This window comes from Nicotiana sylvestris, chromosome 8 (assembly GCF_000393655.2).
Source record: "Nicotiana sylvestris chromosome 8, ASM39365v2, whole genome shotgun sequence".
NCBI lineage: Eukaryota > Viridiplantae > Streptophyta > Magnoliopsida > Solanales > Solanaceae > Nicotiana > Nicotiana sylvestris.
The window spans coordinates 124,205,577-124,215,490 of NC_091064.1; positions in this window are offsets into that span (position 1 = coordinate 124,205,577).

The following is a 9,914-nucleotide window of genomic DNA, read 5'->3' on the forward strand; positions in this document are numbered from 1 at the left end:
TAACAACTAGGTCGGGAATCCAAATTAGAGTAAGAATTTGAGAAGTAAATGTGGAAGCAATAACAACAAGGAATTGAACAACTAGAATTAAAGAGATGAAAATAAAGGATATGGGAAGAATTCAAGGAAAGAATTCCAAGAACATCCAAGAACGCAAGTTCTATAGCCTTGACAAGATCAAAGTAACAACGTCTTGATTTATGGAAGAAATTAAACGCCTTTACTTAAAAAGCAAATCAAAACAATAGATTCGGATCTTGACCACTTTACGAGTAACTTGAGACAACAATTAATAACTAATATTAATTGCCTTCTAAGAATACCACAAAGGAATCAAAGATATTATAAAAGAGAAGTAATCTTACTACCTTGAACTAAGAACTAGTAAAGGTTGAAAGATAAATCTCAAAGCACAAGTAACAAAGGTTCAAAAGAACACTCAAAGTATGATATACTTAATCAATAAATGTTGTCCCTGATGAATGAGAAGAACTCCTTATTTATTGGAGTTAAAAGCACTTAAAATAATGTAGGGGGTTGCTAAAAAGTCATTTAAATTAGGTAGGGGGCTGCTAGGGGTCACAATAGCCATCAAACTTAGGTAGGTGGCTCCTAAGGGGTAACAAAAGCCATAAAAATTAAGTGGGGGGCGGCCAAATCCTTTTGGGGCAGATTTGGGCCTTAAAACTATTAGTTTGGGCCATTGGTTTGGACTCCAATTGGGCTCCTTTTGAAACATCCCCTTTTGGACCTCTTTTAAGGTCATTTGGAGCCCTATTGGTGGACTTCAAGGGCTGATTTGGTAACCCAATCTTCTTCCTCTTGGACTACCAAATAATTGTAAAACTTGGACAATTCATCTCATTTGGGCTTGAGCTCTTCCTCTACAATTAAAAGCTTCTTTATTTGCCATTTAAGTCTAGCAACCTTAACTTGCAACTCTTTAGCTTGAGATCTTGTAAATGGCCTTGGAGCTTCCAAAACTCTATCATCTCTATCATTGTCCTTAACTATATCCTTGTTCTTGATGCTATCATTCCCCCTTCTTGAAAAGAATTCGTCCTCGAATTCGATCCTACATCAAACAAAGATAAGTCAGCAACATTATATGTGGCACTTACTTGGAACTCACCAGGAAGGTCCAACTTCTAAGCATTGTCTCCAATCCTTTCAAGGACTTGAAATGGGACATCTCCTCTAGGATGCAACTTTGACTTCCTTTTGGAAGGAAATCTCTCCTTTCTAAAGTGAACCCAAACTAAATCTCCAGGTTTAAAAATAACTTGCTTTCGTCCCTTATTCTTTCTCAAGGCAGTTTGCTCATTTTTCTTCTCAATTGCAAGCCTTGTTTGTTCATGAATTTTTTTCATCATCTCAGCCTTTGTCCTACCATCAAGATTAGCAATATCATTAGTTTGTAATGGTAATAAATCAAGGGGAGTGAAGGGATTAAAACCATAAACAACCTCAAAAGGAGACATACCTGTAGAAGAATGGATTGTTCTATTGTAAGCAAATTCAATCATAGGTAAGTGATCTTCCCATGAAGTTAATTTACCTTTCAAAACAGCCCTCAACATGTTTCCTAAGGTTCTATTAACTACTTCAGTTTGTCCATCAGTTTGTGGGTGACAAGAAGTAGAAAACAACAATTTAGTACCTAACTTCCCCCAAAACACACGCCAAAAGTGGCTCAAAAACTTAGCATCCCTATCACTAACAATAGTTCTAGGTATACCATGAAATTTGACAACCTCTTTTACAAAAAGATCAGCAACATGTGAGGCATCATTAGTCTTTAAACAAGGAATAAAATGAGCCATTTTGGAGAACCTATCTACCACAACAAATATACTATCCTTACCATATCTTGTTCTAGGCAAACCTAACACAAAATCCATGGAAATATCAATCCAAGGTGAAGTAGGAACAGGTAATGGCGTGTAAAGACCATGTGGTAACACATTAGATTTAGCTTGTTTACATTCCAAACACTGTGCGCACATTCTTTCAACATCTTTTCTCATTCCAGGCCAAAAGAAATTTTCAGTCAGTATGTCTAGTGTCTTTGGGACTCCAAAGTGTCCCATAAGCCCTCCACAATATGCTTCCCTTACAAATACTTCACGTAAAGAGCAATTAGGAATACACAACTTATTTTCCTTAAAGAGAAAGCCATCTTAGAGGTTAAACCTCTCAAAAGGACTCAACTTACAATCTGCAAAAATTTTGCCAAAATCAACATCATTAGCATAAAGTCCCTTGATTTGATCAAAACCCATTAATTTAGAAGTCAGGGTAGAAACTAAGACATACCTCCTTGAAAGTGCATCAGCAACAACATTTTCTTTCCCTTGTTTGTAAGAAATTACATAAGGAAACGTTTCAATGAATTCAACCCACTTAGCATGCCTTCTACTAAGCTTACCTTGACTCTTCAAGTATTTCAAGGATTCATGATCAGTTTTAATGACAAACTCTCTTGGCCACAAGTAATGTTGCCATGTGGCTAAAGCCCTTACCAAAGCATATAGCTCTTTGTCATAAGTGGAATAGTTCAATGTGGCTCCACTTAACTTTTCACTAAAGTAGGCAATAGGTTTAGAATCTTGCATCAAAACAGCACCTATTCCTTTGCCCGAAGCATCACATTCAATTTCAAAAGATTTAGAAAAATCAGGCAATTGTAACAATGGAGCAGAACATAACTTTTCTTTCAACAAGTTAAAAGCATCATCTTGTTCTTTTCCCCATTTAAAAATCTTATCCTTTTTAATAACTTCAGTTAAAGGAGAAGCAATGGTACTAAAGTCTCTCACAAACCTCCTATAAAAACTAGCAAGTCCATGAAAACTCCTAACTTCAGTTACACTCTTAGGTTTAGGCCATTCTTTTATTGCTTTGATTTTCTCTTCATCAACCTCAACTCCTTTAGAACTAACTACAAAACCCAAGAAAATCACACGATCCACATAAAAAGTACACTTTTTAAGATTAGCAAATAAAAATTGCTTTCTAAGAACTTCAAAAACTTGTTTTAGGTGTTCTACATGCTCTTCTAAAGTGTTAGAAAAGACCAAGATATCATCGAAGTACACCACAACAAATTTTCCATGAAAATCCTTAAAAACATGATTCATTAATCTCATGAAAGTGCTAGGTGCATTAGTCAAGCCGAAAGGCATAACTAACCACTCATAAAGCCCATATTTGGTCTTAAAAGCAGTTTTCCATTCATCTCCAGGATTCATTCGAATCTGATGGTAACCACTTTTTAGATCAATTTTAGAAAAGATTTTGGATCCATGTAATTGATCCAACATGTCATCAAGACGAGGAATAGGGTGGCGATACTTTACCGTAATCTTGTTGATTGCTCTACAATCCACGCACATCCTCCAAGTTCCATCCTTTTTTGGTACCAATAGGACGGGAACCGAGCAAGGGCTCATGCTCTCTCTCACAAAACCTTTCTCAAGCAACTCCTCAACTTGCCTTTGAAGTTCTTTTGTCTCTTCTGGATTACTCCTATAGGCTGGCCTATTTGGGATTTGTGATCCAGGTACAAAATCAATTTGATGCTCAATGCCACGTAAAGGTGGCAATCCATTAGGAATATCTTCTGGAAAGACATCTTCAAAATCCTGCAAAAGAGAAGAAATACTACTTGGCAAAGAAGAAGTTAGCAACTCAGAATTAATCAAAGTCTCTTTGTAAGTAAGTAGTATTATGGGCAGCCCCTCTTTTCTTGCATTTAAACACTCTTTGGTTTTTATATAAAAACTCTCTTTTTTTCTTTCCTTAACCTCTTTCCTCTCACCAAGACTGTCTATTTTTTCATTCAAACCCTTTTTTATCTCTTCTCTCAAATTGCTGCCCTCTCTCTCTTTCTCTCGGCCATCTCTTTTTTTTTCTAATTTTTGGCCTTCTTTCTTTTCTTTTTCCTCAAGCTCACTTTTTATCTCTCCCCTTGGTTTTCCCATTGTTTCCCTTAATCTCTTTTGATCTTCAAAGACATGAGAAGGAGATAAAGGTGCAAGAGTAAATTTCCTGCCATTTAGTTCAAGAGAATATCTATTCTTTCTTCCATCATGAAAAATATTCCTGTCATACTGCCAAGGACGACCCAGTAAGATATGACAAGCTTGCATAGGTATTATGTCACAAAGAATATCATCCTCATATCTACCAACATTAAATGAAATCATGCACTATTTGTTTACCTTTAGTTCACCACTATCATTTAACCATTGGAGTCTATATGGAGTAGGGTGTTTCATGCATGCAAGTCCCAATTTTTCCACAAAGTATGAACTCACCACATTAGCACAACTACCACTATCAATGATCATAGAGCAAGTTTTTCCCTTTATCCCACACCTAGTATGGAATATATTCTCCCTTTGTTCTTCACTATTGCTTGCCAAATTGATAGTCATAATCCTTCTAACTACCCCAATCATGCCCTCATTAGGTAGTTCTACATCATCTTCATCACTCACATCTCCCTCTTCTTCTCCCTCACCTTTTTCACTCTCATATCCTCCATCTTCTCTAAGAATGATGTTTCTTCTACTTGGACATTCATGCATCATATGTCCCCTTCCTTTACATTTATGACATTGAATAGAACTAGAAGGTGTAAAAGGTTTAGGGTTAAAGGTTTTACCTCCCTCTTTGTTCTCAAATTTACCTTTACCCTTGTCTTCTTGAGGTCTAGAAGAACTCTTCATCTCATGATATGGCGATTCTTGGAGATGGTGCTTGTCCGACCTTTCCACGAGCTAGTCTGCTTTCTTTTATTTTGATTTTCTATCTTTACAGACAAATCAACTAACTCATCTATTGTTACATATTGTTGTAATTCTACTACATCAGCTATTTCCTTATTTAAACCATTTAAAAACCTAGCCATTGTAGCCTCTTCTTCCTCTGTACAATTAGCTTGGATCATAGCCATATCCATAGCCTTAAAGTACTCATCCACAGACATGGACCCTTGCTTCAATGTTTGAAGACGTTGTTGTAGCTCTCTTTGAAAGTGTGATGGCACGAATCTCTTCCTCATCACCCTCTTCATCTCAGCCCAAGTAGCAACTGGTGCTTGTCCTTCTTGCAATCTGTCCCTAGCAAGCTTTTTCCACCAAATAGCAGCATAGTCAGAAAACTCAACAACAACAAGTTTAACTTTCTTACCCTCAGAGTAGTTGTGAAAATCAAAGATGGCTTCAACCTTTCTCTCCCAATCAAGGTACAAGTCTGGATCCCTTGTTCCCTTGAATGATGGCATCTTCGTCTTTATACTACTTATATTGTCATCTTCTACTCTACCTCTTTGTCCCCTCCTATCTCTTCCCACCCTATCAAAATCAATATCATTAAAATCATCTATAGGGTTTTCTTGATTTACAATGGGAGCATGGGGTACATTTCTCCTAGCTTGGGGTCTAACATTATTTTCCCTCCTAAGTTCAGCTATTGTATCATTTTGATCAGCAATGGTATCCCTCGTCTCTTGGAGTTGCAAATTCAACCTTTCAAATTGTTGATGCATAGCTTGCAAGGTATAATCATTTCTTGCTTTGATTTCAGCTTCTTGGAGAACCATTCGTTCATCATCACTACCTGTACGCGACATCTTTAAAAAAAAAGTGTAAACTGTATCACAAAAATTTGCTCTTTTTTTCTCGGAATAACCTTTGAACAAAATACTTTGTAGATTTATAATGAAACCCAACTCGTATGAAATTCTTAGTAGTAAAATTCAGATTTTTGGGGAACTAATGAAAGAAAAACCAAATCCTAGAACTATTAGGCTCGGTTGAAACAAGACGCGAACAAAAAGGAAAGGATTATATGTTTAGATTAGAAAGAGTAAGAAAATCTAGGATCCCCTCTTCTTGTTTCCTTCGTTAATTTTTGGTAACAAATTAGATACAAAAGATATATCCCTGAGAGCACGCAATTCTATTTTTTGTTCTAAAAACTGATTTTCATTTTTTTTTATTTTTTATTCTTTTCTTTTCTTTGCTCTTAGTATTCAAGAAATCCCAAGACTTACCAAGAACGAAATCTTGATAAAACCGCTCTGATACCACTTGATAACAACTAGGTCGGGAATCCAAATTAGAGTAAGAATTTGAGAAGTAAATACGGAAGCAATAACAACAAGGAATTGAACAACTAGAATTAAAAAGAAGAAAATAAAGGATATGGGAAGAATTACAAAAACTTCCAAGAACGCAAGTTCTATAGCCTTGACAAGATCAAAGTAACAACGTCTTGATTTATGGAAGAAATCAAACGGCTTTACTTAAAAAGCAAATCAAAACAACAGATTCGGATTTTGACCACTTTACGAGTAACTTGAGACAACAATTAATAACTAGTATTAATCGCCTTCTAAGAATACCACAAAGGAATCAAAGATATCATAAAAGAGAAGTAATCTTACTACCTTGAACTAAGAACTAGTAAAGGTTGAAAGATAAATCTCAAAGCACAAGTAACAAAGGTTCAAAAGAACTCTCAAAGTATGATATACTTAATCAATAAATGTTGTGTCTTATGAATGAGAAGAACTCCTTATTTATAGGAGTTAAAAGCACTTAAAATAATGTAGGGGGTTGCTAAAAAGTCATCTAAATTAGGTAGGGGCTGCTAGGGGTCACAATAGCCATCAAACTTAGGTAGGTGGCTCCTAAGGGGTAACAAAAGCCATCAAAATTAAGTGGGGGGCGGCCAGCCAAATCCTTTTGGGGCAGATTTGGGCCTTAAAACTATTAGTTTGGGCCATTGGTTTGGACTCCAATTGGGATCCTTTTGAAACACCCCCTTTTGGACCTCTTTTAAGGTCATTTTGAGCCCTATTGGTGGACTTCAAGGGCTGATTTGGTAACCCAATCTTCCTCCTCTTGGACTTCAATTTGGACTACCAAATAATTGTAAAACTTGGACAATTCATCTCCTTTGGGCTTGAGCTCTTCCTCTACAATTAAAAGCTTCTTTATTTGCCATTGAAGTCTAGCAACCTTAGCTTGCAACTCTTTAGCTTGAGATCTTGTAAATGGCCTTGGAGCTTCCAAAACTCTATCATCTCTATCATTGTCCTTAATTATATCCTTGTTCTTGATGCTATCACTGGTTCCTGTAAAACTAGGGATATGTAGACAGCTCAAAAACAAGATTCCGACCTCTATTTTTCAAAACATCACATCCGGTGAAAATTGGTCATTATTTTTTTACCCGAAAACTCTTCTCATCCTTCCTGGGTAAAGAGAAGCAGTTGTTAATACCCAATTTTCCCCTATAATATTTTTGAAATGCATATATACCTTTAAAACTGTGCATTAGCATCATGGGTATTTTCCCATAATTTTTACACCCTTAAATTAATTTATTTCAATATTTTCTTCATATAAATAATTGTAAAATTGCATCACAAATGAATTTACAACATGTCTTGATTTAATATTACTATTATAGGTCCTATTGAGTCCAAATTATTTCATAATAGCCAAATTGATACCTTTTGAGTATAATTGCAATAACTTTGCAGTTATAGCTCATGCGTACATTTCTGGTATTATTTTACGACAAACTAGTCCTCCGTATTTTTGAATACACTAAATAACTATTTTTAAAACATTTATATGCATGAGATTCATTTTTTATAATTAGTACTTATTTTACAAATTATCTTTAAGGCAATTGTTTGGGGTATTTTATACATAGCCTCTTTTTATTTCAATTTTGTCCTAAAATTAACCAGCCCAATACCCCTTATAAACCAGCCCAAAAGATCCCAGGCCCAATATCCACCTGCCCGACCCAAACCCCGTGGCCAATCCTGGCCGTTGATCACTTTTGATCAACGACCAGGATATTTCCTACCATAATTAAACCCACCTACACCCCCCAAACACTAATCATTTTCCACTCATTCCCAGCCATCACTTGTTCCCTCGTCTCTTAATTGCTCTCTAACTCTAACCCTAATTCACCCTTGTCGTCACTCACATACTGCCCTCCTATGGTTGTTCTTCGCCACCTCAGGCCTCTAATGGCCTCATCTATGCTATGGTATCTCCATTTCTTGGATCCTTGAGGAGATTCTCAAGGGACCTAGGCGGTCTGTTTACACCTTGGGATTTTATTGCCTATTTCAGGCCATTTGACTCGACCTTGAGTAAGATCTTTCTCATTTTTATCCGTGGACTCCTAAGTCTATGTTCTCATCTCTATTTCACTTCTAAAAAAAACCTTATTTTATCTTTTGATTTTCTCATATCTGTACAGACCTGAGACGGATTGAACATACTTCAAGTGATTTTCCGTTCTTCCTAAAACTACGGTTTACTGAAACTCATCTTCTCAAAGTTTTCCTGATTTTTGAATGTTAATCATTTGTTCTTTAAGTATTATTGATTGATTTCTGCTAAAATTGTCTGGACCCTAATTGATTTATGCTGAAACCCTAATTTTCTTATATTTTTCTTCGATTATGTGTCTTTCCATGTTACTTGTTACATCTTTTTGTCAATGCTTTGACTTTCATGATTTCCCCTTAGTATAATTCAATGTCTTGTGATTTTTGCCCTAGTCCATCCCTATTAGGGTTTTTGATTCGATTTCTCGGCTAATTTCTGAAATTCTATTTAGCCTTGCTATCTATTTGTGGAAACTGATATTTTTCCCCGTAAATCAGTACTACTTTAAATTTTGATCTACTGATTTGCTCTATCAAAACTTATGTGTTGATTCTTGATTATTTCCCTTGTTTACAACCTTAATTAGTTTTCTTACCTTATGTGTAATTATTAATTGGTGCTGCTAGCCTGATTTAATGCTCTGATTTTCAGAACCAACTTCTAATTGATTTTGGAGTTAGTTCTTGCCTTATTTAACCTAGCCCTTAATTACTGATTGATTCCATATACAATTTTTCTTAATTTAAGTAATACTAGTATGATTTTGTGTCTAATTTGTTCATGATTGACTTCACTTGATTGATTGTCTAATTATTTCTTACCTTTTTAACCTTGCTCTGATTTACTAAAGGAGTCAGTATGAGACTTCCTTAAATTAAGTATCATTAACGAGATTTTGGCCCCTTAATTGAGTCATGACTGATTGTTAATTGATTTTCATACATTATGTGCATATGATTTGCTCATTACCTTATGTGTCCTACTCTATTGCATATTATAACCCCCCCCCCATTGTTCTAATTCTCGGACAAATATCAGTTCACAGTATACACACACACTCAAACTATTCTCCTTCATTGCTACTTGTGTTACTTGTTCTATTGTGGGTCTAGCTAAGGCTAGACTGTGAGGCTACTTGCTCTATATTCTGCGCTCTTTTCCCTTAACTGGTATGTCTCTGGTTATATTTCACACCCAAACTCTATGTGTTTCATCCCTGCATTACTTCATTGGTTCTGAATTTGACCTACTATTCACTTCTTTGGTCAAGCATGCCTAAAATTTTGCCTTGCTCTACGTGCAGCTAATATGTTTACACTTCACATGTTTATCTTATATTTACACAGCCTGTCTGAAGTTATGCCTAGTTGTGTGATCATGCTTATGGTTAGTCCTGCTTTATGTGTCTATCCTCTACATCTTCGCTCCATGTTTAGTTTCCTGCTATCCTGGTTAATTTGTTAAGGTTATAAGTGTTCTATGTTTATTATTGCCTATCTGTCTTCCTGTATCCCATTCATGCACCCTCAATAAGATCTTCATGTGTTCCCAATCCCCTTTTCACCCCTGCGTGCAATCATGTTTGCTAAAGTGTTTATGGCACTGAACCTTTTATGATCTATTGACTGTCTACTGAATTTTCTCTCCCCTAAACTGTTTTCAAATGTATTCTTCTAAAACTGGTTTCATTACTAGCATTTTTCT